Source organism: Amblyomma maculatum, chromosome 2 (genome assembly GCF_055883805.1).
Source record: "Amblyomma maculatum isolate TAMU_Amacu chromosome 2, ASM5588380v1, whole genome shotgun sequence".
In the NCBI taxonomy this organism is placed as follows: domain Eukaryota; kingdom Metazoa; phylum Arthropoda; class Arachnida; order Ixodida; family Ixodidae; genus Amblyomma; species Amblyomma maculatum.
This window is the reverse complement of record NC_139345.1, coordinates 65,425,127-65,452,894: the sequence shown is the minus strand read 5'-3', so window position 1 is coordinate 65,452,894 and position 27,768 is coordinate 65,425,127. Positions and strand designations below refer to the sequence as shown.

At 42.6% G+C, this 27,768-nt stretch overlaps 1 protein-coding gene and 1 pseudogene across 1 annotated transcript in view; both read right to left on the bottom strand.

Annotated features, from left to right (window-relative positions):
- The window catches only part of LOC146198853 (synaptogenesis protein syg-2-like), a 307,237-nt gene that overhangs the window by 231,812 nt on the left and 47,657 nt on the right, over nucleotides 1–27,768 (bottom strand). The window lies entirely within an intron of this gene.
- On the bottom strand, nucleotides 4,422–5,831 carry LOC146198856 (uncharacterized; annotated as a pseudogene).

Genomic DNA, 27,768 nt, shown 5'->3' with positions numbered 1-27,768 from the left:
TCTGAATATCGTGATGAACTACTGCAAAATTGCATTCTCTGTTGTTAGTCTGCCAACTATTAGGAGCTTCAGACATACATGTTTCCAGCATGCCTCTGTGGCCATTCGTCTTTGATAGAAAAATAACTCAAAAACCTCTTTTTCTGAAGTTTGCGGGTTATCTGAGGAGTTCGTGACGTCCTTCAGTCACCGTTCCGGAGTGCCTTCAGACAAAAATAAGATGTGGTGGAGTGAGGGATCCACGCCCTGGAGCTTTATTTTAGTGCGATCTTTTGGAGGCACCAGCTATACCACTTCATATCTTAGAATGGACAGTAACCAAACATTTCATTGCACGGAAACTTAGCTGAAACTAACACCACGGACATAACCAAGCAACACTACAACTTAGCAGAGCCCCAGTAACTAAGTTCAATACTTAGTAACAGAGCATAATTTCCGTACGGCCGCACTATCTGAACTACTTGTAAAAACTTTCCGAGAAATATTTGATTGCCAGTTGCTATGTGAGAAAGTCGACTGCATATTTATGTTTTAGTTATGGTGGTTTTCGTACTTTTCCCATGTTGTGAAAAGAGTTTCTTTTCACACGGGAGAACACGGGAGGGAATTTTTCATTCTTGAAGCTATTTGGACAACTGTAGAAAAGGGGGATAAACTTGACTTCTTCAAACATATATGGCAAGAGCTATTTATCGGTCTGGCGGGGTATGAAAACTTCTATATATGGCCTGATAAATTTTCTCGTAATTAGGGTATATTTCATGGCTTGTTGGGGTGCTTCAACCCGATAACGCTGCATCTCGTTTACTGACTGAGAACGGCGTATTGTTATGCTCTTTAGGGCTAAATTAAAATTGCTGTAATTAAAAGCTTTCTGTGACTTAAGTTTTCACTTGAGAGCTGAGAACAAGACAATCAGCTAGCCTTCCTCATCAGTTCTGTTCCCGCGGCCAATAAAAAACTGTTGGTGTTAAACTACTCTTGAAACACGTTTCCCGAGCTTTACACACTGGTCTCAATCGCACTCGCTGCGGTCGCTTCGATCTTTGCTCACTTCCACGTTAGCAAGCTTCTCGGCAATGAGCTACTCTGGCATCTCTTTGTTTGATGGTCTAGGCAGCCTTTCCTCTCTGGCATGACTGCGGTCTCTGATCTCTAGCGAGATGGCATATATGTATGGCGTATTTACCCATGTTAAATCAAGGAGCGGCGCAAATGGAACTTCCTGAAAACGAAGAAGGTCAATACACAGCGCAAGAGTTGGTTGCAGTTCTACACGAGCATAGTGCTTTAGCATCTAGGCTCGACGATAAAGATGCTTGCTGCGCAGTGCGAGATACAACAACGTGGATGATGACGATGCTGATGATGGTGTGCGTGTTGGCAACCCTTTGGAACGGGCGGTGACGTTGTTGTGACCTGCCAGAAAGTTGCACAAAAAAAAAAGAACTGCATACACTCGCAGAGTCGCTATATTCCCTCACCTTTGAATGACCTACCCTTGGCCAGTGTCCGCCAGTGTTACAAACGTGCCTTGCATATTCCAGTCTTTGCACGAGCACGTGGCGCCAGCTGTGGAACGCATGAGATACTAGGGGTCGGAATAACGCGAAACAGAAATGAACGCAGTGGAGCTAATGCTCTTAAACGAAATGAAATAAACTCTGCAAAAGGCTTACATTTCTAGCATAACTATTTGCAATTGCAACTGTTGCTCCACTCCAAAGGAGCGCACAAATTGTCGGCAGTGCATCAGATACCGTCCTATTACGCTGTTACACTGTTGCTCAGCCCAGGCACGCGAACACATTCTTCCAGATCTTTTTCGATTATTTACACAATCGTTTTCTCGTCCTTGTGAGCTTTGCGTTTTAGGTCTGGAACGCAGCAATAAACAAGCCATCAACATATACGTCTAATTTCTTTTTTTTTTCAGATCGGTGCTGAAAGTACTACAAGCTTGTGGGATATGGAATCCTAAGACTAGAAGATGATGCTCAAAGTTTAATATTTGTTTTCCATATTCCAACAAACTAATTTTGTTATTAAAAATGCTGCTGTGGGACTACGGACATTGAACGCGATGAAGGTGCTGGCAAATATCCCTGAAGCAGATTTCGTCTTTACTCTCACTGTTCATGTCCTCCCATGTGTGGAATTCGATGGAACCATTGCATGCCGGTTTGAAAGCGTGCTGTGGGTAGTCCGACGCGTGTCGCTTTCAAATGCATCTGAAGTTAGGAAAAGAAATATTAACGGAAGCCCATAAAAAAACACAAGAGGAAACACATGAGGCACGTGCTGTGTACCAGCTGTATGCATGCCTGCCTGCTTGGACCCAGACATAAAGCAAAATACCATAACAGAGGTGCCGTCCTGGTAAGGGAGCGGGCTTTGTAACAAAACTGACTACCTTTTCAAATGTATATGTGTATGCGGAATTAAAAAAAAAATAACGATGCGAATCAGGAAATGGGCAACAGACTAGTGCGCCAGAGTGCATTGCTAGCGATGCTGCGATGTCTTGCGCTTACTGTTGTTGGCCGCGGTTACTGTGCGAATGTCAACTTGCGGGAAGTCATGCTTCCGTTCAAAACGGTTCAATGTCCACTGGCGTTTCTTTTTTTTTTTTTTCTGAACATCAATCGAAAATTTTGTTTAATATCCAGACAAGTGCTTTCATAGTTCATCTCCAATAAAGTGCGTCCATTGATCGCAGTGTGCCGGACCTACGCACGCGTACTAAGGAGTAGAGCGGCATATCCGCCGAAACTTTAGCCATCAAAGTCATTCTAGATTGAAAAATTGAAGAAAAAAAATTATTTCCAGTAATATACAGGAAATGGGCCTCGGGCGAAAAGCTACAGAGATAGCTTGATAGATGCCCGAGGCCCAGTAATGGCAGAACAACAGGACGTGTGACGTTAAGGCGAAGATATACATATATAACATGAAAATTTTGAAGCACAGAAAGAGCACATATATACAAATGAAACAGCAAGTTAAAAAACAGCACAGTAAATTAACGATCCTCAATAGTGTAACAGTATGCACGAAATATGGCAGAACGTAATGAAAATGAAGTGGCTATTCTTGTAATAATGTTTAAGGCAAGGAACAGAAAGTACAGAGAGACAGTGCGGAATCGATAAAATATAGCTTAAAGTCCTTAATTGACGCGGTAAAGATGTTTGGGTTGTGTATGCTATAATGATTTAATATGCATGGTAAAGTAAAACGAAGGCTCTGGTTACCGTATAACATCCTCGTTCGAGGAACGTCCCATATTTGTTTACTTCTGGTGTGAAAGGGTTTCTCGTAAGGCTTAAGTCCAGATATATTCTTCAAGAAGTCAGTTAAGCATTGAGGTGACAATTTAAGGCAGTGAAGTAGACGATACTCAAACATGGCATGCACACGATTAATCCTATATTTCGGAAATAATGTTTCTGTATGGGCAGTGTAGCATGCACCAGCGATCAGTCTAATTGCCTTCTTTTGGAGACCGAGTATGATGTTTAGATTTGTTTTGGATGTTGTACCCCAAACGAGGTGACAGTAGTTTATGTGAGATTGAATTAAAGCGTGATAAATAAGGAGCTTATGCTTTGAGGAAAATTCGTTGCGCAGTCTCGAGAGAAAACCAACAGATCTAGTGAGCTTGCTTTCAATGTACATTATATGGTCAGACCCCCTCATGCGAGAGTCGAATACAATACCGAGTGATTTGAACTTGTCTACAATTTCGATAATGTCCAAAAGGTTTCTGTATTACGGTCACTTTCACGGCGCAAGCTTATTAAAATGCTCATTCTAGGCTAACGTTAGAACGTGCAACGTTTATTGCGTGCGAATATAGCGCGTTATTATATGTTTTTATTTCTGTCTGTCAATTTAAACAATTCTTCGAGGCATGCAGCGTCTGACTGTCCTTTCAGAATGAAACAAAGGTGAAATTAAATTTAAAATCCCAAAACACACTAGTGTTGAGCACGTTATCAGTTGAATGAAACACGGAAGAGGGAGCAGAAAACTTTTTCTTGCATCGTTTTCTTCTTGAAGAACAAAAAAAAAGTCAGTGGAGCAAAATATGCTTATTGTTACATCATATTGAATACTACGGAATGAAGCGTATAAATAGAAGAAAACTATTTATTCCATCGAATTAAAGATGTCAAAATGTCCCGCGTCCGGAATTCAATCCAACGTCCTTGGGAAGAGTAGTTGAGCGCCGTAACCACTGCGCCACCCCGGCTTTTTTTTTTCTTTTTTTTTCAGCATGGTATTTATTACATGCTTTTAAATTCAGCATACAGTTATATACATTATTTACAGAGTAATCAACCTGTAGGCGAAAAGTCCAATTGGAACATACAACACAACACCACACAACTAGAATACGACTTAGCACAACTTCACTAAAACGGTAGCAAGAAAAGACAACACATCAACAATGGCAGCCAGTCCGGTTTATAGTCACTATCTTTGTAAGTGTCTCTAAGCTGGTGTGCCATCTGGCTGAAATGAGTAGCGGCGAGGACTAGAGGTTCAGCATTCCGATCCAACATACGCGTTTTCCACAGGCTGTGCAGTCCAAGGAGGAAAATAATGTCAAAGGGTTCGTGGTCATGTTCGGTGGTTATCAAGTAACGCACACTGTGGGAATTCAGAATAGTCTTTCTTCAATGTTCTTTGCAGAACGTCCCAAAATAATATTGCATCTTTGCAGGCAATAAAACAGTGTTCGATGGTTTCAGGTGTGTCACATTACCGACAATTAACAGAAGAAACAAAAATATTTTTTTCTGAAGCCACACTTTAACAGGCAAAACCTCGGCATGAAGTTAAAAGAAAAACGTTTTAGTAGAAGGCGAGATCGGCATTTTGCGCACCCTTTTTAACACATCATGCCCCATATAGTTAAAATAGCGTGAACGATATAAGGGAGGCGGGAACAACATAGATATCAAATCTTGGTATAAATATTTCCGTGAAACAGAGAGTAAGTACTCGTAAGAGAAACGAATTTCCAGAAAACGTACTGAATCGCGAACTTCTTTCATAAAAACAAATACTAAGGGCCGATCGGTAAAACTTGAAGAGACCACTAAGTTTGGAAGAAGGTTCACTAAGTTAGTTTGTAGGGATGCTCTGGTAATTGGATGGGAGCTATTATGGAAAAAGAGGAAACGAGCAACTAACTGTCTGACATAGAGATGTGTCAAACCTGGTTCGCCAGCAGAAACAGGCCTGAACAAGTTATCGCGCCGCATAGGCTCAAAACTGGACGACGATATGAACGTCGCAAACGTTCGGTGAAAACTGTGGATGTAATTCCTCGCGCAATGGAGCACCTGTAAAACATAATAAAGTTTTGTAGCCAGAAACATGTTACATGCCTGTGCTCGGCCAAAAATTGATAGGCGGTGCAGAACAAAAGTCTGAGCATAGCTTTTGAGTGCCGTGACCCGCTCTTTCCAGTAACGCCCACTAAACTTGAATGCATGAAGGGGAACTCCAAGGTATTTAGGGGGAACACGAGACCATTCAATTCCAGCATAATGAGTCGTCATCGCTTCCCATGAACCGAACCACAGACCCGGACTTTTAGACTTATTCATTTGAGCGCCATATACAATGCGAAACTGCTCAATGGGGGTTATAATTTTGTCGATGCTGGGTTTGTCTGTACAGAAAAATGCCAAATCGTCGGCGCACGCAAGCACTTTGACTTCATTACTGAAGGCAACATAACCACGGATACTGTGGTTTTGCAGTACACTCAAACAAAGTGGCTCTAGGTAGAGGGCAAAGAGGAGTGGTGACATAGAACAGCCCTGCTTCACGGATGATCGAATTGGCACAGGCTCTGAGAGGTGACCATTAACAATCAAGCGAGTGGAACAGTTGTCGTAACAAAGTTGCACCCCTTTCAGTACAGTTGATCCAACATTTGCACGCTCGAGAAGAGAAAATAGAAACGAATGCCGGACACGATCAAATGCCTTCGCAAGGTCAATCTGGAGTAAAGCAAGCTCCTCATACGAGCCAGAGCAAGATTCGAGAATTGCACGTGCAATATGAATGTTATTTTGTATGGAGCGTCCCCTCAAGCCACACGTCTGATGAGGGCCATTGAGAACCGTCATGGCATATTGCAAACGATTTGATAGTACTTTCGCAAAAATTTTTGTAGTCCACATTTGCCAACGTGATTGGCCTGCAGCCATCTACTGAGAGCAATTTTCTTTATCCGTACTTTTTGGAATTAAGACTGTGTGATTCCTAGTAAATGACTGCGGAAGGACCCCCCACATCAAAACTTAAAGCGAAGATTAGCAGCAAGGCAGGACTCAGCAAAGGTTTGAAAGTTTTGTAAAACCCGCACGATATGCCATCAGGGCCAGGTGTTTTAGAGAGGGGTAATTGATCAATTGCGTGTTCTATTTCTTCCAACGTGAAAGGACCATTGATAAAAGCACAGTCTTCATCTGATAAAGGCGTTATAAGAGCTTTAAAGTTAGCTAGTAGATCCGAATTAGAAGTAGCAGAAGCGTCACTGAAAAGTGTCGTGTAATAGCTCATAAACACAGGGATGGTGTCACACGTTTTCGTTACTAGGGTGCCATTGGACATCATTCCCGGTATCAATTTGGCAGTAGCATTACGGTGTTCATCAAGTAGAACTTGTCGCGTAGGGGTTTCAGATTGCGAAGCACGATCTGTACGAGATCGAACTCGGGCGCCCCTGTATCTTCCAGCATCCTGTTTTTGTAGGTCACACTTTACCCTAGTAATTTTGTCTAAATATACTCCAGGTGCCTCCCATTCTAATTCATAGAGGATTTTTTTTTTTTTTTTTTTTACTGCCTGACAACACGAACACACGGAAGACATTGATATACTAAGCCTGCCAGGGGCTGGCTTCGTCGTTCTAAAATTCCTTTAAATCCATCAAAGGTTCTACCTTTGGCAACCACTCAGGATTATTATCGACAAACTTCACAATCTCGATAAAGCAATGGAGACCGGAGTCTTGAAATATAGTAATAAGTTACTGACTGCTCATTGACATCAACACAAGTGCAGCCATACGGCTCCAAAGAAAAACTGTACAGCTTTCTTAAAAACTTCGTAGTTAAAGAAAAATTCGTCCTGTTTCAAGGATGAAACCCGGGACCGTCGCCTTTTCGGGGTAGTCGCACTACTAAGTGAGCTAACCAGGACGGCCAGCAAAACAGATGGCAGGGCGAGAGCGAATTGATCAATAACTCGAAGAGGGAATGGTGTAAGTCGGATATTTAGAGGAGTCCTCCAAGGTGGAGTAGATTTCCAATAAGAAAGTAACTACTCACTGACATCCATCCAAGCGCAGCCATACGGCTACAAAACAAAGCTAGACAGCTTTCTCACAAACTTGGTAGTTAAAGAAAAATTCGTCCTGGTGTGGGTAGCGGTACGTTGTAGCCGTATGGCTACGCTTGGGTGGATGTCAATGAGTAATTACTCCCTTATTACAAATCTACTCGACCTTGAGTGATTCCCCTAAATATCCGACCAAGCTCGAGGTATCCCTAATGGTGCTTCCTTGTCTATTGCAGCAGCTAAATTTTCACTTTCATGTAGGTCTTGTCTGACAACTTCCTCATTGTGCCCATATTGAGATGTGGCTCAAAACATTGCTCACTTTCTTCTCTAACATCAGCGCTTCCCTTCACAAGAACGGCGACTACTAGAAATTGCCATTCAGCAACCCTGTTTCTGCCTGTCTTCCGAGGTTCCTCTTTCCCTTGATGTATTTTTGCCTGAACATGCACAGCAGATAAACTGTATGATATGCCATTCATAATTTTTATTCCTGGAACACAGAAAACGCTTACCCACATAATATGTATCCTTTGTTTATGGATACGGCCAAAGTAAATATCCCGAAGTTTGTTTTCCACTTTCAACCATCTTTAGTCCTGAATTCAAGTTACACCTATTCTATTTTTCCTTCTTATTGTCTACCTATCTATTTTCATTCGCCGTTTATACTCATACTTTGGTGGCAATACTTTGGTGGTTATTTTTCCCTCCGCAATCCAAATTTTTGCCGCCTACTTATTTAACAGTGTAATTTTTAGGTTCGCTTTTCGGAAGTCATAACAGTAATAGACGCATTTTCCTTATGTCTGTGTCTATCGGCATCTTTTGTGGTGAAGGAATTATGTTCGAACGATTACAAGCAAGTTGTTGTGTGAGTACTGAGTATTCGGTAGGAGAACGAAACTCTTAGGCGCTGCCATTTTTTACTATTAACGCCGTACTAAAGCGTCCTCCAAAATTTCCGGCTACAGTGTCCACCAATTTGCCATAGAAGGTAGGATAACGCATGATGTTCAAGTTGTCCCCAGTTCAATATATGTGTGACCGGAAGAGTTGTTGAGCTTGTGAGTTAACGGGTTACGCTCGTGACGCACTGGACAGTGGTAGAAATCACAGGGTCGTTCACCGCACTGCATAAATGATTTTACCATCAAGAATTAATCCATGCTGCTTCACACAATCGGAAAAGCTGGCCAATACCGAAGATTTAAGTGTGCACATGGTTTCGATACTAACGACATGTACTCGGGTAACGTTAATTTTGGAATTAATCTATGCACATCTGACGTTGCCATGTTTCCTGATGTTGCGTGCTAACCTTTCTACGTACACGGAGTCAAGCAGCATATTCTTTACCATTTTGCACAGCAGGACAGGACAAACCCGAGTTCTTTTTTCTTTTTCTTCTGTCTTTCGCTCTACCATTTCAACATTTAACTAAAGCAAATTGCCCAGTTACAACTCTTGTTGCAACTGTAATTTACCTTTTCCGAATCAGCTGTCAAGCCGGGTTTACACGCTAGTAAACACACTATTGAAAGTATGTCAGGCCCACCGAGGTAGCAGCTCTAACACGGCGCAAGCACTCACAACTTTTTCCTCTCCATCTGTCCGTGCCCTGGTCTACTACAGCGGCTATCTGCATGACCAGATGTTAGAACCTGTAAGAGCAACACTTGCGGCACAACTGCGTTTTTCTTTCACCTGTAAAACAAGAAAAAAAAAACAAAAAAAGGCTCCAATATTTATTGTGTTGTTTTGAAATAAAGAACTTTATTGTTGATTCTGCAGGAAAAGGATGCCCTGAACCTTTTTGTCTTTGTTCTTTCTCAAACCCCTTAAGCATGAGCAATACATTCAATGTGGCCGCAGCTGTCCTTACAACAGATCTTTCCCTGGCTTTCACAGTTCAAATCCGCACATGTTTGCGTTGTCATATACAGAGGGCATGCGGTGTGTGGCTTGAGTGTTGCCTTCGGACAGTCAGGAGATGTGCCTGTCCCTGTCATGTCTGCAAGGACAAAAGGAGGTACAAATAAGTACAGCCAGTGCACACACTACACAGCAGCTTCTTGTATGCTAGATACTTTGGTAATTTAATACCGCCTAATTTTAAATGGCTTCTTCTAAGTTCCCGTAAATTGAGACCATATGAGAAGCTCCACTCACGTAAAACGCACACTTTTCAAGCCGTTTTGAAGCCTCGCGCGATACCCTATGTTCGATAAATTGCTCTTCCAGTTCATCTATTATCCGCTCTTGAGAGTGAAGCGAACTTAGTGGTAACTTCAAACTGCGTGGTGATTATCCTAATGATGCAAATAGAAAAACAACAAAGTGCCATATCCGCACGGGTGTCGAAACCACCAATGTGTGTAATACGAAAGTAAAACATATATAAAAGAAGCTACTCAAAGCTGAGCCTTTATCCCTAGTATTCCAACGTCGTTCATATGGAATTGATGCTGAAGCACTGAATTCTACATACTCGGAATGCACTGAAGGTGTTGACAGATGTCCCTGCAGCAGATTTCGCCTTTGCTCTCACAGTTCAGGTCTGAACATTTACGCAAGTCGATGGAATTAGTGCATGCTGGCTTGAAAACAGGCGGCGGGCAGTACGGCGACGTGTCGCTTTCAACTCCATCTAACGGCAAGAAAAACAAATTAACAAGAAAACAATAAGTCGCGCATTGGCAAAGATACGAGGCACGTGCGGCGTATCAGATGTATACGCATGACTGCCAGCTTCCGTTTGGCCATAGAGCAGCTTATCCCATCACATTCGCAGCTCTGCTCAGTGAGCGGTATTTCGAAGCAAAAGCCGACATACTCGTGAAACTTGTACACTTGTAAAAGAAGCGACAAATCAAGGGCGGTAAATCAGGAAATGAGCGGGGCTCATGCGCCACATTGCCTTGCAAGATATACTACTATGTCTACTAGGAAAAAACAAAACAAAAAAAAGACGCAGGACAAGAGGAAACGCAAACACACATACAGTCGCCGGCAACTGTGTGTGTATTTGTCTTTACTCTTGTCCTGCGTCCATGTTTCGCTGGTTTTTTTTTTTCCTTGTGAACATGATCCAACTGGCCCAGCAATACAATATTTTGGAATACTACGATTTCCTACACTTTCTGCGGTTCGCCATGGATACTGTGCACCAACCAACTTGTGCTAAGTTGTGCTTCTTCTCATAAATATTCGACGTGCGTATTGAAACTGAAGTTTCTTTAAGTATCGACACTAGTGGCAGAATATTCGTTAACCCTTGACATAAGCATTTTAGTGATTGGTCTCCATGAAAATGCCTCCACAAGCATAAGGAATTGGACCTCTGAATACTTTCTAAGGAGCATATCACCATTGCCGTTGAGTTTTCAAGGGTGGATGTATTCCTGGAAGCAGTAAATTTTCATTGAACGCTTTCTACGGCAGCGCGAACGTGTAAAGAAATCAATGGTAGGCAGGCTGTATATGGCATGCGACGGTTATTGCGATCAATGACCACGAAGCATTAGGTGGCCTTCAAGGTTATTTTATTGGCTTTTGTTGTACATAAGACAATGTTTTCGAGGCAGTTTTCATTTTTGCTTTTCTTTTGGAATTAATAAAGGTGAAGATTTTCTCTGAGAATCATTTCTTTTCTTTTTTTTAATATTTATTGCCTCAGGGCATCAGTAGGGCATGAGATGAAGGATGAATAAATAATTAAATGAATAGAAAAAGGTTGGCTGATTTTATGAAGTCCAGGAGTGAGCGATGATGAGGTCCTTGCGTCCAAGCGATATATGAGGCAGAATTGGTTGCTGAAAGGCTTGCTATCGTCGGGTACCAGATTCGTGTTGGTTTCAGTGCTGGGCAGTCCCACAACAAATGGTGAATTTTGGCTTCAACATTTTCGTTTTTACAGATCGGGCACCCTGGGCGGGGATATAAGCGTCGGAAGTGAGACCACGTCCTAGTAACAGCTGGTGTGAGGGCAACACCGACCCGGGTCCTCCTTAGCGCAACCTCATCTGCACAGGTGAGACCGCGGGGAAGCGATACTGCACACGGAGGGATAAGAATGGTTTCATTCGGTTTTGACACTGAAAGAGAGTTCACTATTTTTTGTGGCCTACTTGTTGCAAGACAAGCAAAAATATATATATCGGAAATAAGGAGACTAATTGATACAGTATATTCAATTCTGCTGAAGGACATCATAAAATGGTAGAATAAAATATTTTGACGCTGTGTTGTACAAACATGAACTATTCTCTTTTATTAGCTGGTGCCTGAAAGTGCTTCTCGGTTTCTTTTTGCGAGATAATATTCACACTATCGCGTTTTGACACGCAGCACTTCAAACCGGCACTAAAGACGCGATGCGCCATTCAGTCTGGAAGACACCTGCTGCCTTCTTTCATTAAAAACCTGTATGGATATGTGCACAAAGGGCATTGGCATGAGTGAGTAATAGTCTTAACTTAGCTTATGCGACCGCTAAAAGGTGCAGTGGATTCTGTCATGAGCTGCTATTTCAAGGAACATTAACAGAGATCACCTGAACAACTCGAACGCTGATAGAAATAGCTTTCAATATTCCAGGCCAGCAAGCCATGATTTTAAGAGTTCTAGTCTGAAATAGAGCTCAGATGTGCTGTCTGGGCTTCTCCTTGAATGTCTTTATTTCTACGCAATAACTCTCCAAAATATGCAACACAGGAGATATTTTCTAAAGCTATATCCAAAAGTAGCCTTGTCGTCTTACCCCGCTTCGATCTGTGTTTTGCGTTCACTCCTTGTGAATGGAGTGCCATTAGGCAAACTAGAAACACAAACAGGAAAACAGACATGGCAGCGGCGCTGGGCTGGAGGTTGCTTCGCGAACCAGGGTGAGAAACCACTCTCGCAGCACAGTGTGTGAAATATCTGTGCATTCTTCCGGTTGCTGAGTCCCGTTATGTTGAAAGCGTTCGCACTGTGACGTCAAGAGAACCAAAACAGTGGATTGGCTTCAAACGACATTTAGTGAAAAATAAACCAGAAAGCCGTTGTGCTAGGACGCTGCTTCTTTCCGCCGCGAGTTCAACACGTGCTGAACCACCTGTAAAACCGGGACAAAAACATGGGCATTAAAGAGAAGTTGCACTGCAGCCCCATGACAGCTATTCCGGCAATACGAACGGTACACGACAGAGAAGGCGGAAGGGGGAAAACTTTTATTTTTCGTCAGTATCGTTTCCCATCTGCTGAGACTAATTGAAACCACGCACTACAAGAGTAGGGGGACGGTATAAGGAAAATAAAGAGATTTGATTGTAGCGTTCCATTGGTATAAAATGTGTTCGGTGCCTCATAGTAGATGGCAGCTGTGCACCTCTGCCACTTACTGGGTAACATGTTGATAGAATTATAACAGATCCGACGAACTGGTACCAGTACGTAAACACATTTAGCATGCTAATGGTGAAGTTAGCATGCTAATGGCGAAGTTAGCATGCTAATGGGAAATGTGACAGCTTTATAGAGATCATTTCTACCACGGGACAATTACTATACTGTAATGAAGCTGACATGGGCGTAATATGGACAAATTAGGTTCATTAAATGCGTACCAAAATTTTACACATCAAGCAACCTTGCACGAATATTTTACCACGTGCGGTTAGCCCCGCCTAGAGCGTAGCCTGAGTCCTGCCTTGCCCCAGATGGCAGAAAGTGAAAGTACTTTTTCAAATGAGCCGAATCCAGAAACCGAAATTAACAGAACTTTTCTTAAATGGCAATACATTTAAGTATCTTTCTTTTGGAAAAAAATGTTGCAACTAAAGGGCCCCATAACGCCTAGAAAACCTGCACTCCAATCCTATATCAAATCAAAACTTATTCAGGCACTGCTATGGGCGAATCAGAATGAGTCATATCCACTTGTCTTGAGCATCACAAGCTGGACTGTTTCGAGAGCTGTTCCATTTATTCATCCGTCTAAGCTCCCTTTAGATATGACTACCGTAATTTTCTCAGTCATCGCTCACTCTCCTGTCAAATGGAAATCATAGAAAAATTGGAATGGAACATGTCTCTGAGACCAAAAAAGATCAAGATGTTAGAAAGTACACACATTTTGTTTGCATTTAGCGTGACTTGACAAGAGATGCACTTTATTTTATTCACAGGATGTCATCTCACTCACAAGGCTCATACAACAATGTTTCGCTGTCCGCGAAATCCACTGCTTACGTCACGAGAGGGCAGCGCCAGAAGAGCTGTTCCTCGTCGCATATAAAAAGGCAGCAACATGTCACTGGCAGCGGCAGAGACAGTGAGACTATAAACTGCAAAACTTCAGTTTGAATAGACTCCTCGCATAGTGCCTCGAGACCAGCGTGAGGAGGCATCAAAGCACTCGCAAATTAACGCGCCACCTGTTGCACTCAACTGACGCTAGCTCCGGCGCCATTTTGCGGGTGTCGCTTGGAAATAGAACTACGACGTCTGCAGCCGCGCTGCGTATCACAGTACAGATAACGACCAGCTATACCTTGCTGCGTACAGAGTTCCTTACGCGTGGTAAAAAAAAAATCACATATTTGTTATCTCGATTGCATTCCTTCTCCACGGTTGTCCTTTGACTTTGGGGCCGCAAAATGTGGGGAAGATGCACGAGCAAAGTCCCCTCTTACGTTTTAGTATCGCGGTTCGAAAGTTCGAGAGGCTATGTTTTGCAATGTACGAGGACCACGCTATATATTTTTGGTGGTGGGCGACGACTCCGTGGTTTTGGCATAACAGATCTTTTGCTGAGAGGGGAGAGGGGGGAGGGAGCAGGGCTGACCTATGTTTAGGGACTAGGCGATGACTCTCGTTATATAACGTTAGTTTCACTGGCAAAGTTCACCGAAGGTAGCGCCATCTGAAAGCTCCCAAATAATCTAATGCTGCCTTGTCGTGATTGTCTATTGCAGTTCCCATGTTATGTCTCAAAATATCATGGCTAAAATATTTGTCAGCGTTTGTTCCGCAGATTTTATCGCCAGGGGCTATGCCTTGAACACAGATCATGTTATCAGATAAAGTGAGTAAAGCATATCCATGCGAAATAAAAGTCGCCCTATATCTCAAATGACTGCACACGTGGAAGAAATTTATTCTCTCAAGAAATACACAGAAATTTTAGGTTCCAGGCGAGAGTCGAGCCAATGATCTTCGGTTTGCGAACCGGAAACAACTAAGCAATGTCAGGAACGCTTGTACACCTTAGGAACAGTGGTCTACTATGCAAAGTGATAGCTGACGATGGTATTTCGATAAGTGTATGTGTAATTAGAGGCTATCACAGGCTCCAGTGGCTAATAACCTTAGGACGAAGCTTGTCTCCCTGATTATCTTTCTTTTCTTTTTTTTTCAAATTCGAGGAGGGTGGATGATGTTCTCGTGCGGGATATACAAGCGACAGCATCACTATATGTCAATCAGGCGGTGTCTCAGCGCCGTAGTTCCGTTCGGAGCGAATTCACGTGACCAGCCTTTAGCCATAATGCAGGCCGAAAAGCTAGCAAACGTGACAGGGCAGTGGGTCGGGAGCAAGAAGGCTTGACTGGTCATTTCTGACTGGTGTTACAGGCACTGAAATGTTGCTAGCAGAAAAATGCCGCTCTCAGTCGCGAAGTCGCCACGCTAAGCCTGGAGCAAGAGCGATGATTTTACTTCAAAGCGCAAACTCTCACAGTCTTGCTAATTACCGTAGCAGCATATATATGCCACGCTCATTTTCTCGACATCTTTATGAAGCACTAATTTGTTTAAAAATATTTTAAGGTCATGTTATTACAACTTGTAGAATGGTGGCCACTATTGCCACGAAAAACTTTACGGGCAGCGTTCCTGCATAGCATTTGAGACTAGCTATAAGCAGACAAAGATTCTGTTTGAACATATTTAATACTCGCTAAAGCCTCGCATTTTTTTCTCTCTTTTGTGCGGACACTAAAAAAAAATACAAATTCTGGTGATCAAGATTCTGTATGCAACTGTGGATGTCACCGCCACCTATTACTCACTATTTTCTCTCCTGGCTCCAAGGAGATCCAACTATTGTCGATTAGACTCACATGCGAACTCAGATATCCATGTTTATTTATTCCATTCCACACATTCTTTGATGTCACTCCGAAGGGCACTGGACACATCTGAGGTGACCGCAACTGTCCGTGCAGCAGATCTTCTCCTGCTTCCAGCACTGTAAATCTGCACACGTTTGATTGATTATGTATAACGGACACACCATGCCTGGCTTGGGAATCATTCTCGGGCAATTCGGTGAAGTCCCTTTTTCAATGGTCGCTAAAAGGGAAAAGAAAAAGTACCATACATAGTCCACGTATACAGCTGAATATGAAAATTATCCTTGAAAGAAAGAAAGAAAGAAAGAAAGAAAGAAAGAAAGAAAGAAAGAAAGAAAGAAAGAAAGAAAGAAAGAAAGAAAGAAAGAAAGAAAGAAAGAAAGAAAGAAAGAAAGAAAGAAAGAAAGAAAGAAAGAAAGAAAACAACGCACATAAACTTTGTAAAGCTACTCATCAACAAACTTCTCTAAGTTTTCATGTTATGCATAACCATTTCAGCAGAGGAATGTACTGAAGAAAACCAAAGCCGACAGCCTGATACACGAAATGAGCCTACGCATGAGTCCACTACAGGGCCGATATCTTCGTCCCGAGCACTAGAAGCGAGCTCACCGTTCTCTAGCGGCTCAAGACCCGAGCAATGAAAAGGTAATTATGAGGTAAAGTGGGTGGCTCAGTTCCCCATTCAAAGAACTGAGGCAGTAGTATGTTTTTGAGCATTGCACTTGAATTTCTTTCGCTCGAAGTTTCGTGATAGCTTCTGGTTAAGCTCGGCTGCATCACGCGATAGCTCATAAAATAAAATATCTAGGAACCCTTCTTGCAGGCGAAGCCGACATCACTCCCCTGCTAGCGTATAGATTGTATTCTCGCAGCGATTGACTGTACATCCACGCAGCTAACGTATTTTCATCATTGTACTAAAACACAAACGGTCTGTCTCACCTCGTTTTGACCTCTCTTTCATGACCATTCCGACCGACTGTTCAGCCGTAATAATGATTAACACCACGCACAGGAACAGAGACTTCATGGTAGCCCGAAGTGGAAGCAATGCGAAAGTAGCTTTTGTTGAATGTAGAAAACAACTGAGCTGTGTAGCGAACATGTGGAAAGGTCTGGCGTGCGCAATGCCTCTTAAACTGGAGCTGGTCGCACTACTGCGTCAGCAGCGAAGAGAGGGCTTATTGGTTACAAACAGTTTCTAGCATGAAAGGTCACCCTCGCTCAGGTACATGTGTGAGCAGTTTTCGAACGAGTGTGAGCCTTAATGGCGCGGAAAAAGAAAAGAGAGTAAAGCCAGCATTACACATTGGCGCTTCCCCCTTTAGAGACAGTCGTTGTAAATATAGGAGAAGTTAGAGAACGATTTGAACAGACTAAAGCCTATGTTCTTAAAGCGCTACAAAACAATTCTGAAACCAAGATGCAGTTGCCGTAATCTTTCAATAAACATTATTCGACCCACAAACAGGCGTGCAAAACACGCCTGTATTCTACTGAATAAAGTATTGCTAGAAGTTAACTCCCCTTCTGCCTTTTTCACTGCGTTCCTAGCTTTCATTTTGGGTTGCCGTATACCTATAGTACCAGAGGATGCATCACGGAGCGGCACAAAACGTCCACATTAAAACGTATACTAGGCTCAGGCACGGCTGCCCAGGGTTTGAAGTGATACTTTCGGAAGCCACGTTATGCGCAGCCTATATAAAAAAATGTGCCTGTCATCTGTATTGTCTTAAATGATTTACCGGGTAGAATAAAGGTCATAAACCAAGAAGCTAACTCTTTTCAGACATAGTTAATAAAAACATAAATTATAAGGAATACTTAAACTCCGTCTTTACGGGCGTGACGTGAAAGTGTAGGCTACTATTAGAGGTAAACAGTCTCACTTCAACCAAGCCGTATGAACGTGCCTACGTGGCATATTAGTATTGTGACTGACTTGGCACCCAGGAGCACTGGAAGGTTGACTCCACCTTCCCACTTCAAATCAGCAACCCGAGTTGGCAGCTCCTCCCAACTTTTTGATATCACGTGGTCTTGTGAGTCACACAAACGACTAAAAAATTTATGCTCGGACACATCGCCTGCCAGCTACCGCCTTCCAGCGCCATGCTCGTCATTTTTTCTCAATATGCCAACGCCGGATTTCAGGCGCAACGCTCCATTTCACGTTATCGCGTTGAAAATCAGTCTAGTCCTCTCACCTCGCTTGAATCTGTCTTTCAAGTCCATTCCCGAAGTCTGCTCAGCCGTCAGAACAACTACAACAGCAGTCATGAGAAGGAACTTCATGATCGTACGGCGTAGTAGCAAAATGGCAGCAACTTTTCTGAAGTGCGATAAACCGAACAGAATGCTATCAGCTCTGAGGCAAACACGTCAGCTGTTCTGGCGCGCCCCGCATCTATTTATACCAGATGGTAGAGGTCGGGTCCCTACGTCAGCAAAAGAAAGGCACCGCATTGGTCACAAAAACCTTCTAGCATAAACCATTAACCCTCATGTACAGGTAGGTGTGTGCGGAGGTTTTCAAACGCGGTTCTTAAATCACAGGCAAGGAAGCATACGGCAACGCAGCTGTATTTATACGCGTCTCCACCATTGCAAAAGTGCTTGCATGAGCTGCTTTCATAGCAATAGAACCAGAGCACCATAATAAACAAATTAATTTTGCTAACTGATCAACGAATACACAAAAAAGTAAAGGGCGAAAAATAAAAGGAACGAAGCAGCGATTTTTTTCTGTAGCTTTCTCATCGTTTAGTTCTCTCTCTTACCAGTATTTTTAATTACTACACTTAGCGGTACTCTCACACAAAAATTTGACTCAAAATGATTTGACGCGACGTTCTAAAACGATAGCCAAGCGCCGCAAAGAAAATTTTGTTCTGAATATCGTGATCAACAACTGCAAAATCGCATTTTCTGTTTTCAATCTGCCAACTAATAAGAACTTCAGACATACATGTTTCCAGCATGTCTCTGTGGCCATTCGTTTTTGATTAAAAAGAAAACTAGAAAACTTTTTATCTGAAATTTGCAGGTTATCTGAGTTTTTTGTTACGTCCTTCAGCCACCGTTGCCTAGTGCCTTCTTACAAAAAAAATAAAAATAAAAAAAAAAGTGGTGGAGGGGGGGATCAAACCGGAGCCCTTTCATTTGCCAACGATTGGAGGCATAGGCTATACTGCATCATATGCAATACCCCGGGAAGGGGCTGCAGTATGTATATAAAATTAATAAATAAATACAATAAGTAAATGTTTTAGAGAGGACAGCAACCATACATTACACTACACGAAAACTTAGCTGAAAATAAGACCGCTGACATTACTAAGCAATGCTACAACTTTTCAGAGCCCCAGTAACTAAGCTTATTACTTAGAAACAGAGCATAATTTCCGTACGCAACACTATCGAATCAACTTGTAAAAGCTTTTCGAGAAATATTTGGCTGCCAGTTGCTATGTGAGAAAGTGGACTGCATATTTATATGTTTCAGTTATGCTGATTTTCATACTTTTCTCACGTTGTGAAAAGCGTTTCCTTTGGTTTAGAACACAGGAGAGAATTTGATTCCTTGACGCTATCTGGATAACTGTAGGAAAAGGGAATAAACTTGACTTCTTGAAACGTGCATGGCAAGAGCTATTTATAGGTCTGGCGGGGTATGAACTTAAATAAAGCGAGGCCTGATAAATTTTCTCGCATTTAGGGTATATTTCATAGCTTGCCAGGGTGTTTCAATCAGATAACACTGCATCCCGTTTACTGACGCAGAACGGCATATTGTTATGCCCTTAAGGGCTAAATTATAAACGCTGTAATTAAAAGCTCTCTGGGACTTGCGTTTTCACTTGATAGCTGAGAATAAGCCAATAAGCTCGGCTTCCTCATCAGTTCCATACCGACGGCCAATATAAAATTGTAGATGTTCAGCTACCTTTGAACCATGTTTCCCCAGCTTTGGCCACTAGTCGCAGCCGCAGTCGCTGCAGTCGCTTCGATCTTTGCTCACTTCCTCATTGGAAAGCTTCTCGGCAATGCGCTACTCTGGCTCCTCTTTGTTTGATTGTCTAGGCAGCCTGTCCTATCTGGCACGACTGCGGTCTCTGTCTCTAACGAGATGGCATATATGTATGGCTTATTTACCTATGTTAAATCAAGGGGCGGCGCAGATGGAACTTCAAGAAAACGGAAATGGTCAATCCGCAGCTCGATAGTGGATTGCAGTTCTACATGAGCATAGTGCTTTGGTACCTAGGCACGATGATAAAGATTTTTGCTGCGCAGTGCGAGATGGAAACAACGTGGATGATGACGATGCTGATGCTTATGATGATGTGCGTGTTCGCAACAATTTGGAACGGGCGGTCACGCTGTTGTGACCTGCCAAAAGGTTACACAAAAAAAAGAACTGCATACACTCACAGAGTCCCTATACCCCCTCAACTTTGATGGACCAGCGCTAGGCCAGATTTTTACCAGTGTTGCAGACATCTTGCCTGAGTTATTGTTATTCCAAAGTCCGCTCGAGTACGTGGCGCCATCTGTGCAATGTATGAGATGCTAGCGGTCGCAATAACGCGAGACTCATATGAACGCAGTGGTGTTAACGGTCTTAAACGAAATAAGTTAAAATCTTCAAAAGGTTTAAAATTGCTGGCATAATTATTTGCATTGCGTCCAAGCAGCACATTCCAGCTGCTGTTCCGCTCCAAAGGAGAGTATAAATTGTCGGCAATGCATCAGATACCGACACATTACGCTGTTGCTCAGTCCAGAAACGTAAACTCTTTGTTCCACATGTTTCTCGATTATTTACACTTTAGTTATCTCGTACTTGTGATTTTTGCGTTTTAAGTCTGGAGCGCAACAATAAACAATGCATCAACATAAATGTCTAATTTCTTTCACATCGGTGCTGAATGTACTACGAGCGTGTGGGATATGGAAGCCTAACATTAGAAGATGCTGCTCAAAGTTTATTCTTTGTTTTCAATATTGCTGTGGGACTACGGACATTGAACGCGATGAAGGTGTTGGCAAATATCCCTGAAGCATATTTCGCCTTTACTCTCACGGTTCATGTCCTCCCATGTGCGGAAGTCGATGGAACCATTGCATGCCGGTTTGGAAGCGTGCTGAGGCAGTCCGGTGACGTGTCGAATTTAACTTCATCTGACGGCAGGAAAAGAAAAATTTACTGAAGTCCATAAAGCAGCACGAGAGGAAACGCATGAGACACGTGCAGTGTAGCAGTTTAATGCATACCTGCCTGCTTGGACCCAGACACAAAGCAAAATACCACCACAGATGTGCCGCCCTGCTCAGTGAGCGGGCTTTGTAAGAAAAAAACCGGTAACCTTTTCAAATGGATTTGTGTATGCTGAAATGAAAAAAAAAAAAAAAAAAAAAACGATGCGAATCAGGAAATGGGCAACAGACTAGTGCACCAGAGTGCATTGCCAGCGTTGCTGCGATGTTTTCCGCTTACTGTTGCTGGCTACGGTTACTGTGCGAATGTCAATTGGCGGGAAGTCATGCTTCCGTTCAAAAAGGATCAATTTCCACCGGCGTTTCTTTTTTTTTTTTCTGAACTTCACTGGAAAATTTTGTTTAATCTCCAGACAAGCACTTTCGCAGTTCACCTCCATCAAAGTTCTTCCATTGATTTCAGTGTACCGAATATGCGAACGCATGACTCATGCTAAGGAGTAGCGCGGCATAGCCGCCTAGCCTTTAGCCATAAAAGTCATTCTTGACCCAAAAGGTTTCAGTATTACGGTCACTTCGACGGCGCAAGCTTATTAAAATGCTTAATTCTAGGCTAATGATAGAACGTTCAACGTTTATTGCGTGAGATGATAACGCGCTATTGTATGTTTTTATTTTTGCCTGTCAATTTAAACAACTTTTCGAGGCATGTAGCGTCGGGCTGTCCTTTCAGAATGAACCAAAGGTGAAATAAATTTAAAATCCCAAAACACACCAATGCTGAGCACATTATCAGGTAAATTAAGCAAGGAAGAGAGGCGGAAAACTTTTTATTGCTTCGTTTTCTTCTAGAAGAACAAAAAAAAAAAAAACTCGCCTTAGGGGTATCATGATAACGCCTTGAACCAAGCATTTCCGCTCTTCGATTCTTAAACAAATTTTGTTTACATTATTTAAATTCTGTACATTTACAGTACCATCATTCATCAGTACACATCCCAAACAAATGTTAGTACCCCGTCGCTGTTGTGCAGTGGTTACGCACTCGACTGTTGTTCCCAAGGTTGAGGGATCGAATTCCGGCCTCGGCGGCCTTGCTTTTCGATGGAGGCAAAAGGAAGGCGCTCGTGTTTTGTGTGATTCCAGTGCACGTTAATGAACTCCAGGTGGTCGAAATTTCCGAAGCCTTCTATTACGGCATTTCTTATAGCCTGAGTCGTTTTGGAAAGTTAAACCCCACGAACCAACCAACTGTGTAAGTTATGCGCATCCCAACAAGGTAATAGGGGCCCCTCTAACAGGCTTAGTATCAGCCACCTAGGACCCATTTTGGCAAAATGTGACTGCAACTGGAGGAAATTTATGAAGAAAATGACGTTTAATTTGACTGGTTTCTGCTCGTGACACGGTGTTTATTTCTGCCTGCCTTTTAGTTGCGTTTTTTTTTTTTGTACAGTAATGTATATTGCGCAAAAAGACAAGACAAGGAGAAGAAGTGGACAACGACGGCGCCGTCGTTGTCCACTTCTTCTCCTTGTCTCGTCTTTTTGCGCAATATACATTACTGTCCATCATGGTTCACCAACTCGCCCAATCAGCCGTTCTTCTGCGTTTTTTTGTTGTGCAGCTCAGCAAAGGCTGAGTGCTTTTATATAGTCTGTGTACATAACCCTTCCTGTACATAACCGCATGTAATAAATACCATGTCTAAAAAAAAGGAATAAAAAAAAAACTTTCGTGGCACATGCGTTGCGCGCCGGCCTTGCATACAGAGGCCTGCGTTCGAACCTTCATATCGACAAGTTTACATAAATTAATTTCCTTTTTTTTTCCTGAAATGCCCCTTATAAAAACACACTCGCCAATTTTTGCTTCATTTGGGTCCTCTGCCAGTTTGCTAAATTTCTTTGAAACTTCTGAACCTTTTGCTGAACGCCGCAAGACGACGGTTACGATGACGTCGACAACAGTGACGACTGGATCTCTGTAGAGCGAGTGCCTTGGACTACCCCATCACATTATTAAAAAGAACCATCCTAAATGCCGAAAACCTCTCTAGAAAGCATGACACCCAAAGAAATTGAATTCTATCGCATTCATACTTGCAAGAAGCCTTAAGTATTTCTGCCGAATCTTTATTTGCTTCCACAGGTGACACTCATTCACTTTACAAATCTTTGCAAACATGTTTAGGCGCCCTTCATCAATAAGTTTCTCGAATTCATTTTTGATTTAATGCGGATAAATGTGCATTGTCGGTTTTCAAAAATGTCAACAAGCAAACACCTTTTTCAGTTATCGGAATCACGCTGTTGCTTAAGTACACTCAGTTAACTGCTCTTAAATCTCGGGACGTACAGATGTAAGTCAGGTTGCTTCTTACATGCAAAGGCCTTCTCTCGTGATGATTTATACAATTTATGTCAGCCCTGTCCCAGAATTTGGCTCTCTTTTATTTTCTGCTGCACCTACGTGCAAGATGTGTCCCCTTCTCCTTGAAGAAGGAGGCGCTACGCCTCATGTACCCAGAAAACTTGTGGCGAACTATATTTGGTATATTGAATCGAGGAGTATATCTTCTATATCAAGATTTCATCTCCTGGCCCTCTAAACGTTTTTAGAGTTATGCATTTCGGACCAACATGTTTCTTGCCTGATGTTTATTCACCAGCAGAGGTATTTTTTGGGTCCAATTAGTCTCGGTTTAAAACTCTCACAATATTATTTGCACAATATTTGCTTGAGCCATCAAATGTTTGAAAAGATGAAGTTGCCCCAATTCGGACCGTTAATTCGATTTTTTACATTTCAGTTGTTGTCTTTCCATGATATACCAAGCTAAGACTGTTCATTTCCTTAGACAATATGCAGCAATAATACTCGGAGACGTATATCTTCCTTTATGTAGTAGTGACCTACGCCTTTTTGGAAGAAAGAAAGGAAAGTGTGAGAATTTTCCGGCATTAAATTAATTGGTATTTTTCGCCCCGTCCTCCATATTTGACTCCTATTTCTTTGGCGTAGTGTATAGCAGCAATTATTGCCCTCCGAAAGTTTGATATCCTTTTTTCAGAAACCTTAACAGTAACGGACGCATTGTCCTAGCTATCTTAATTATCGGTATCTTGAAAGCCGCAGACATTTAGTATGCATACGTGTCTGATACCTCCACATGTGCTATCAGTGGCCTTAGTTTGGCTGCTGTACAATGAGGCTTCTATTTAAATGTAGCTCCTGATGCTTTAATGAAAGCATCTCTGGGCTCCCAACAATTCGCCCTTCCCGAACTGTGCATGCACTACATCGGCAAGGTTTTGTAGGTTTATGACAATCCAAGAATTCACACCTCTGATCTTACTTCTTCAGAATATTTTCAGCATCTCTTTTTCTCTTATAGCAGAAAGTTTGACGATCACGTAAGCTTGAGGTATCTTTCACGATGCTGCGTTGTCTCGTTCTGCAGATAATTTTTTACTTTTAAGTGGATCTAGTTTCGCCACCTCCTTATTGTAAAATATTGAGCTGAATCTCAAAAAATCGTTTGTTTTCTTCTCTTCGCTTCGCGAAATTCTCATTCAGCAGCCCGGTTTATGCCTGTCTTCCGAGGTTCTTCTATAATTTGATGCAGTTTTGCTATGACATGCACAGCAGCTGAAGTGTATGCTGTGCCATTCATAATTTTCTTCCTGAAACAAAACTCTTGCCCACAAAATCTGTACACTGCATCATTTGCTTATAGCTACCGTCAAATTAAAGATCACGAAGCTTGTTTTCCATATTAGACTGTCTTTGTATCTGAATCCATGTTATACTTGTTATATATTTCCTTTTTACTGCCCATCTATTCTACTTTTCTTCTCCGTTTATACCCTCAAAAGAAACTTGTACGTAGTGACCTCCTGGTCATGGCAATACTTTGGCGGTTATTTTTCCCTCAGTCCTCAAGATTTCACCCCAATTTATTTGCAGTGTAATTTTGATGCCCCGTTTCCGGAAGCCATAACAGTTACAGAATGCATTGTCATTGTGATCGTGATTATTGGCATCTTCAGCGGTGAAGGAAACATGCCCGTACTAAGCGAGGTAAGCTGTTGTGTGAGTACCTAGTGCTCGATGATAACGAAGCTCGTAAGAGCTGTCGCGTTTTACTCTTAACGCCGTAGCTAAAGCGTCCTCCAAACTTTCCAGCCACAATGCGGATTGGTTTGTCATAGAAGGCAGGATAACGCATGCTGCTCAAGTTGTTCCTAGCTTAATTTATGTTTGACCGGAAGAGTTGTTGAGCTGTGAGCTAACGTGTTACGTTTCTGACGCACCAGGCAGTTAAAAATCATCTGGTTCGTTCGCCGCACTGCATAAATTATAATACTACCAAGAATTAACCCATTCTGCTTCAGAGACCATTGGAAAAGCTGGCCAAAATATTGAAGATTTAAGAATGTCGCGGTTTCGCAACCAGAGATAAGTATTCGGGTAGCGTTAATTTTTGCATTTGTCTGGGCTCATTAACGTGCACTGATATAGCACAGCACACGGGCACCTTGATTTTCGCCTCCATCGAAAAGCGGCCGCCCCTGCCGGGATTTGAACCTGCATCCAAAATCAAATCCTGGTGATGCGGGATTTGATTCCGCATCACTGGTCATCGGTACTTTTACAAAGGTCAACCCTACCATCCTATTACTTTTAGTATGCGCTCCACTTTCGTATGGTACAGTAAACGAGGTGCCTGTGAAAAGCAATTTAAGCAATTGAACATGGTTGAGGGCTAAGTATGAACCAGTTTGCAGAAACAGTCCTTTTGTTCAAACCCTGGCGTTGTCATTATGCCTGATGTTGCGTGATAACGTTCTAGGTGTAAAGAGTAAAGCAGCATATTTTTTAACGTTTTGCACAACAGGACAGGACAAAAGCAAGTCCTTTCTTGCTTTTCATCTGTTTTTCGCGCTACCTTTTCAACATCCTACGAATGCAAATTACCCAGTTACAAATTTTGTCGAAGCCATTATTTAACTTTACCGAAGCAGGCTTCAAGTCGCGTTACGCGCCAGTGAACATGATATTGGATATCTTTAAGGTCCGCCGAGGTAGCAGCTCTGACACGACGCATGCACACACTTTTCCCTCTTCATCTGCCCATGAGCTTGTCTACTACAGCAGTGCCTCCCTGCATGACTATATGTTAGGGCACGTAAGAGCAGCACTCGCTCCGTGACTGCGTTTCGTTTTCCCCTGTAACCCAAGAAAATGAAAAATAAAATCCCGACTAAAAGGTTCAGACGTTCATTGTGTTGTGCTGAAATAAAGAACTTTATTATTGATTCCAGGAAGAGGATGCCCTAAACCTTTTTGCCTTTGCTTTTTCTCGAACCCCTTAAGGATGAGCAATACATTCAATGTGGCCGCAGCTGTCCCTACAGCAGATCTTTCCCTGGCTTTCACAGTTCAAATCCGCACATGTTTGCGTTGTCACGTATAGGGGGCACACGGTGTGCGGCTTGAGAGTTACCTTCGGACAGTCCGGAGATGTGTCTTCCCCTGAAATGACGAAAGGAGCGACATTACACGCTGTCGGATTGAAAAATAAGTACGGCCAGAATACATACTACACAGCAGCTCTTTGTATGCTCGATACGTTCCTAACCTGACGCCACGTTACTTTAAAAGGTTTCTTTTAAGCTTCCGTAAATTGACATAATAGAAGAACTTCAGTCACGTGAAAAGCACACTTTTTAAGTCGTTTTGAAGCCTCGATCAATACCATATATTGGGGAAATTACTCGCTTCCGGTTCTTTCATTATATGCTTTTGAGAGCAAAGCAAACGCTGAGGCAGGTTACAAACAGCGTACTTGTTGTAGGATGAACATCCACGGCGTTCATCCTAATGCGAGTGTAATAGTAACGAAGTGCATGCTATAAAAAGCAAACGTGGCGTCAAATCCACCGGTCTGTGGAATATGAAAGTAAAACCTATATAAAATACGCTACTCAAAGCTGGGCCTTTGTCCTCAATATTCTTGGAGGGCCGACATGCATTGATGCTGGAGTCACGAATTCTACGTACTCTGTACGCACTGAAGGTGTTGGCAGATGTCCCTGCAGCAGATTTCGCCTTTGCTCTCACAGTTCAGGTCTGAACAATTACGCAAGTCGATGGAAGCTGTGCATGCCGGCTTTAAAACTGGCGCTGGGCAGTCCGGTGACGTATTGCTTTCGACTCCATCTAACAGCAAGGAAAGAAAATTAACAAAAAAGCATCAAGGCTGCATGGGCAAAGATGAAAGGCTAGTGGTGCGTAACAGATGAATACGCATGCCTGTAAGCTTCCACTTAGTCATAAGGCAACTTACCCCATGTGCAGCTCTGCTCATTGAGCGGTCATCATCATCAGCACAGCAGGACTATACTCACTGCAGGGCGATCCCATATTTCTGTTTTTATCCCGGCCCTGTCCTAGCTGCATACACTAGACCCCTGCGAACTTGTTAACCTCATCCAGCCACCTAACTTTCTCCCGCCCCCTGCTACGCTTTCCTTCCCTTGGAATCCAATTTTTTGCCCTAAGTGACGATCGATTGTCCTCCCTTCACAATGCGTGTCCTGCCCATGTCTATTTCTTCTTCTTGATTTCCACTGGAATGTCATTATCTCGAGTTACTTCTCTAATCCAGTCTGCTGGCTTCTTATCTCTTAATGTCACATCTACCATTTTGCGTTTCACAGCCATCTGCATTGTCCTCAACTTAAGTAGAACCCTTTTCGTTAGCCTCCATGGTTCAACCCCAAGGCTGGGTACAGGAAGAATGCAACCGTTGTACATTTTTCTCTTGAGCAATACCGGTAAACTGCTAGTCATAATCGGCGAGTACTTCACAAATGCACTCCATTCTAATCTTATTCTCCTAGTTATTTTCCTTTCATGATCCAGATCTGCGGTTACTACCTGTCCTAAGTAGACATATTCGCCTACGATTTGCAGTGCTTCGCTACCTATTGTAAACTGATATTCCTTCCCGAGGCTGTTTTACCTTAGCCTTATTCATATTGATTTTGCG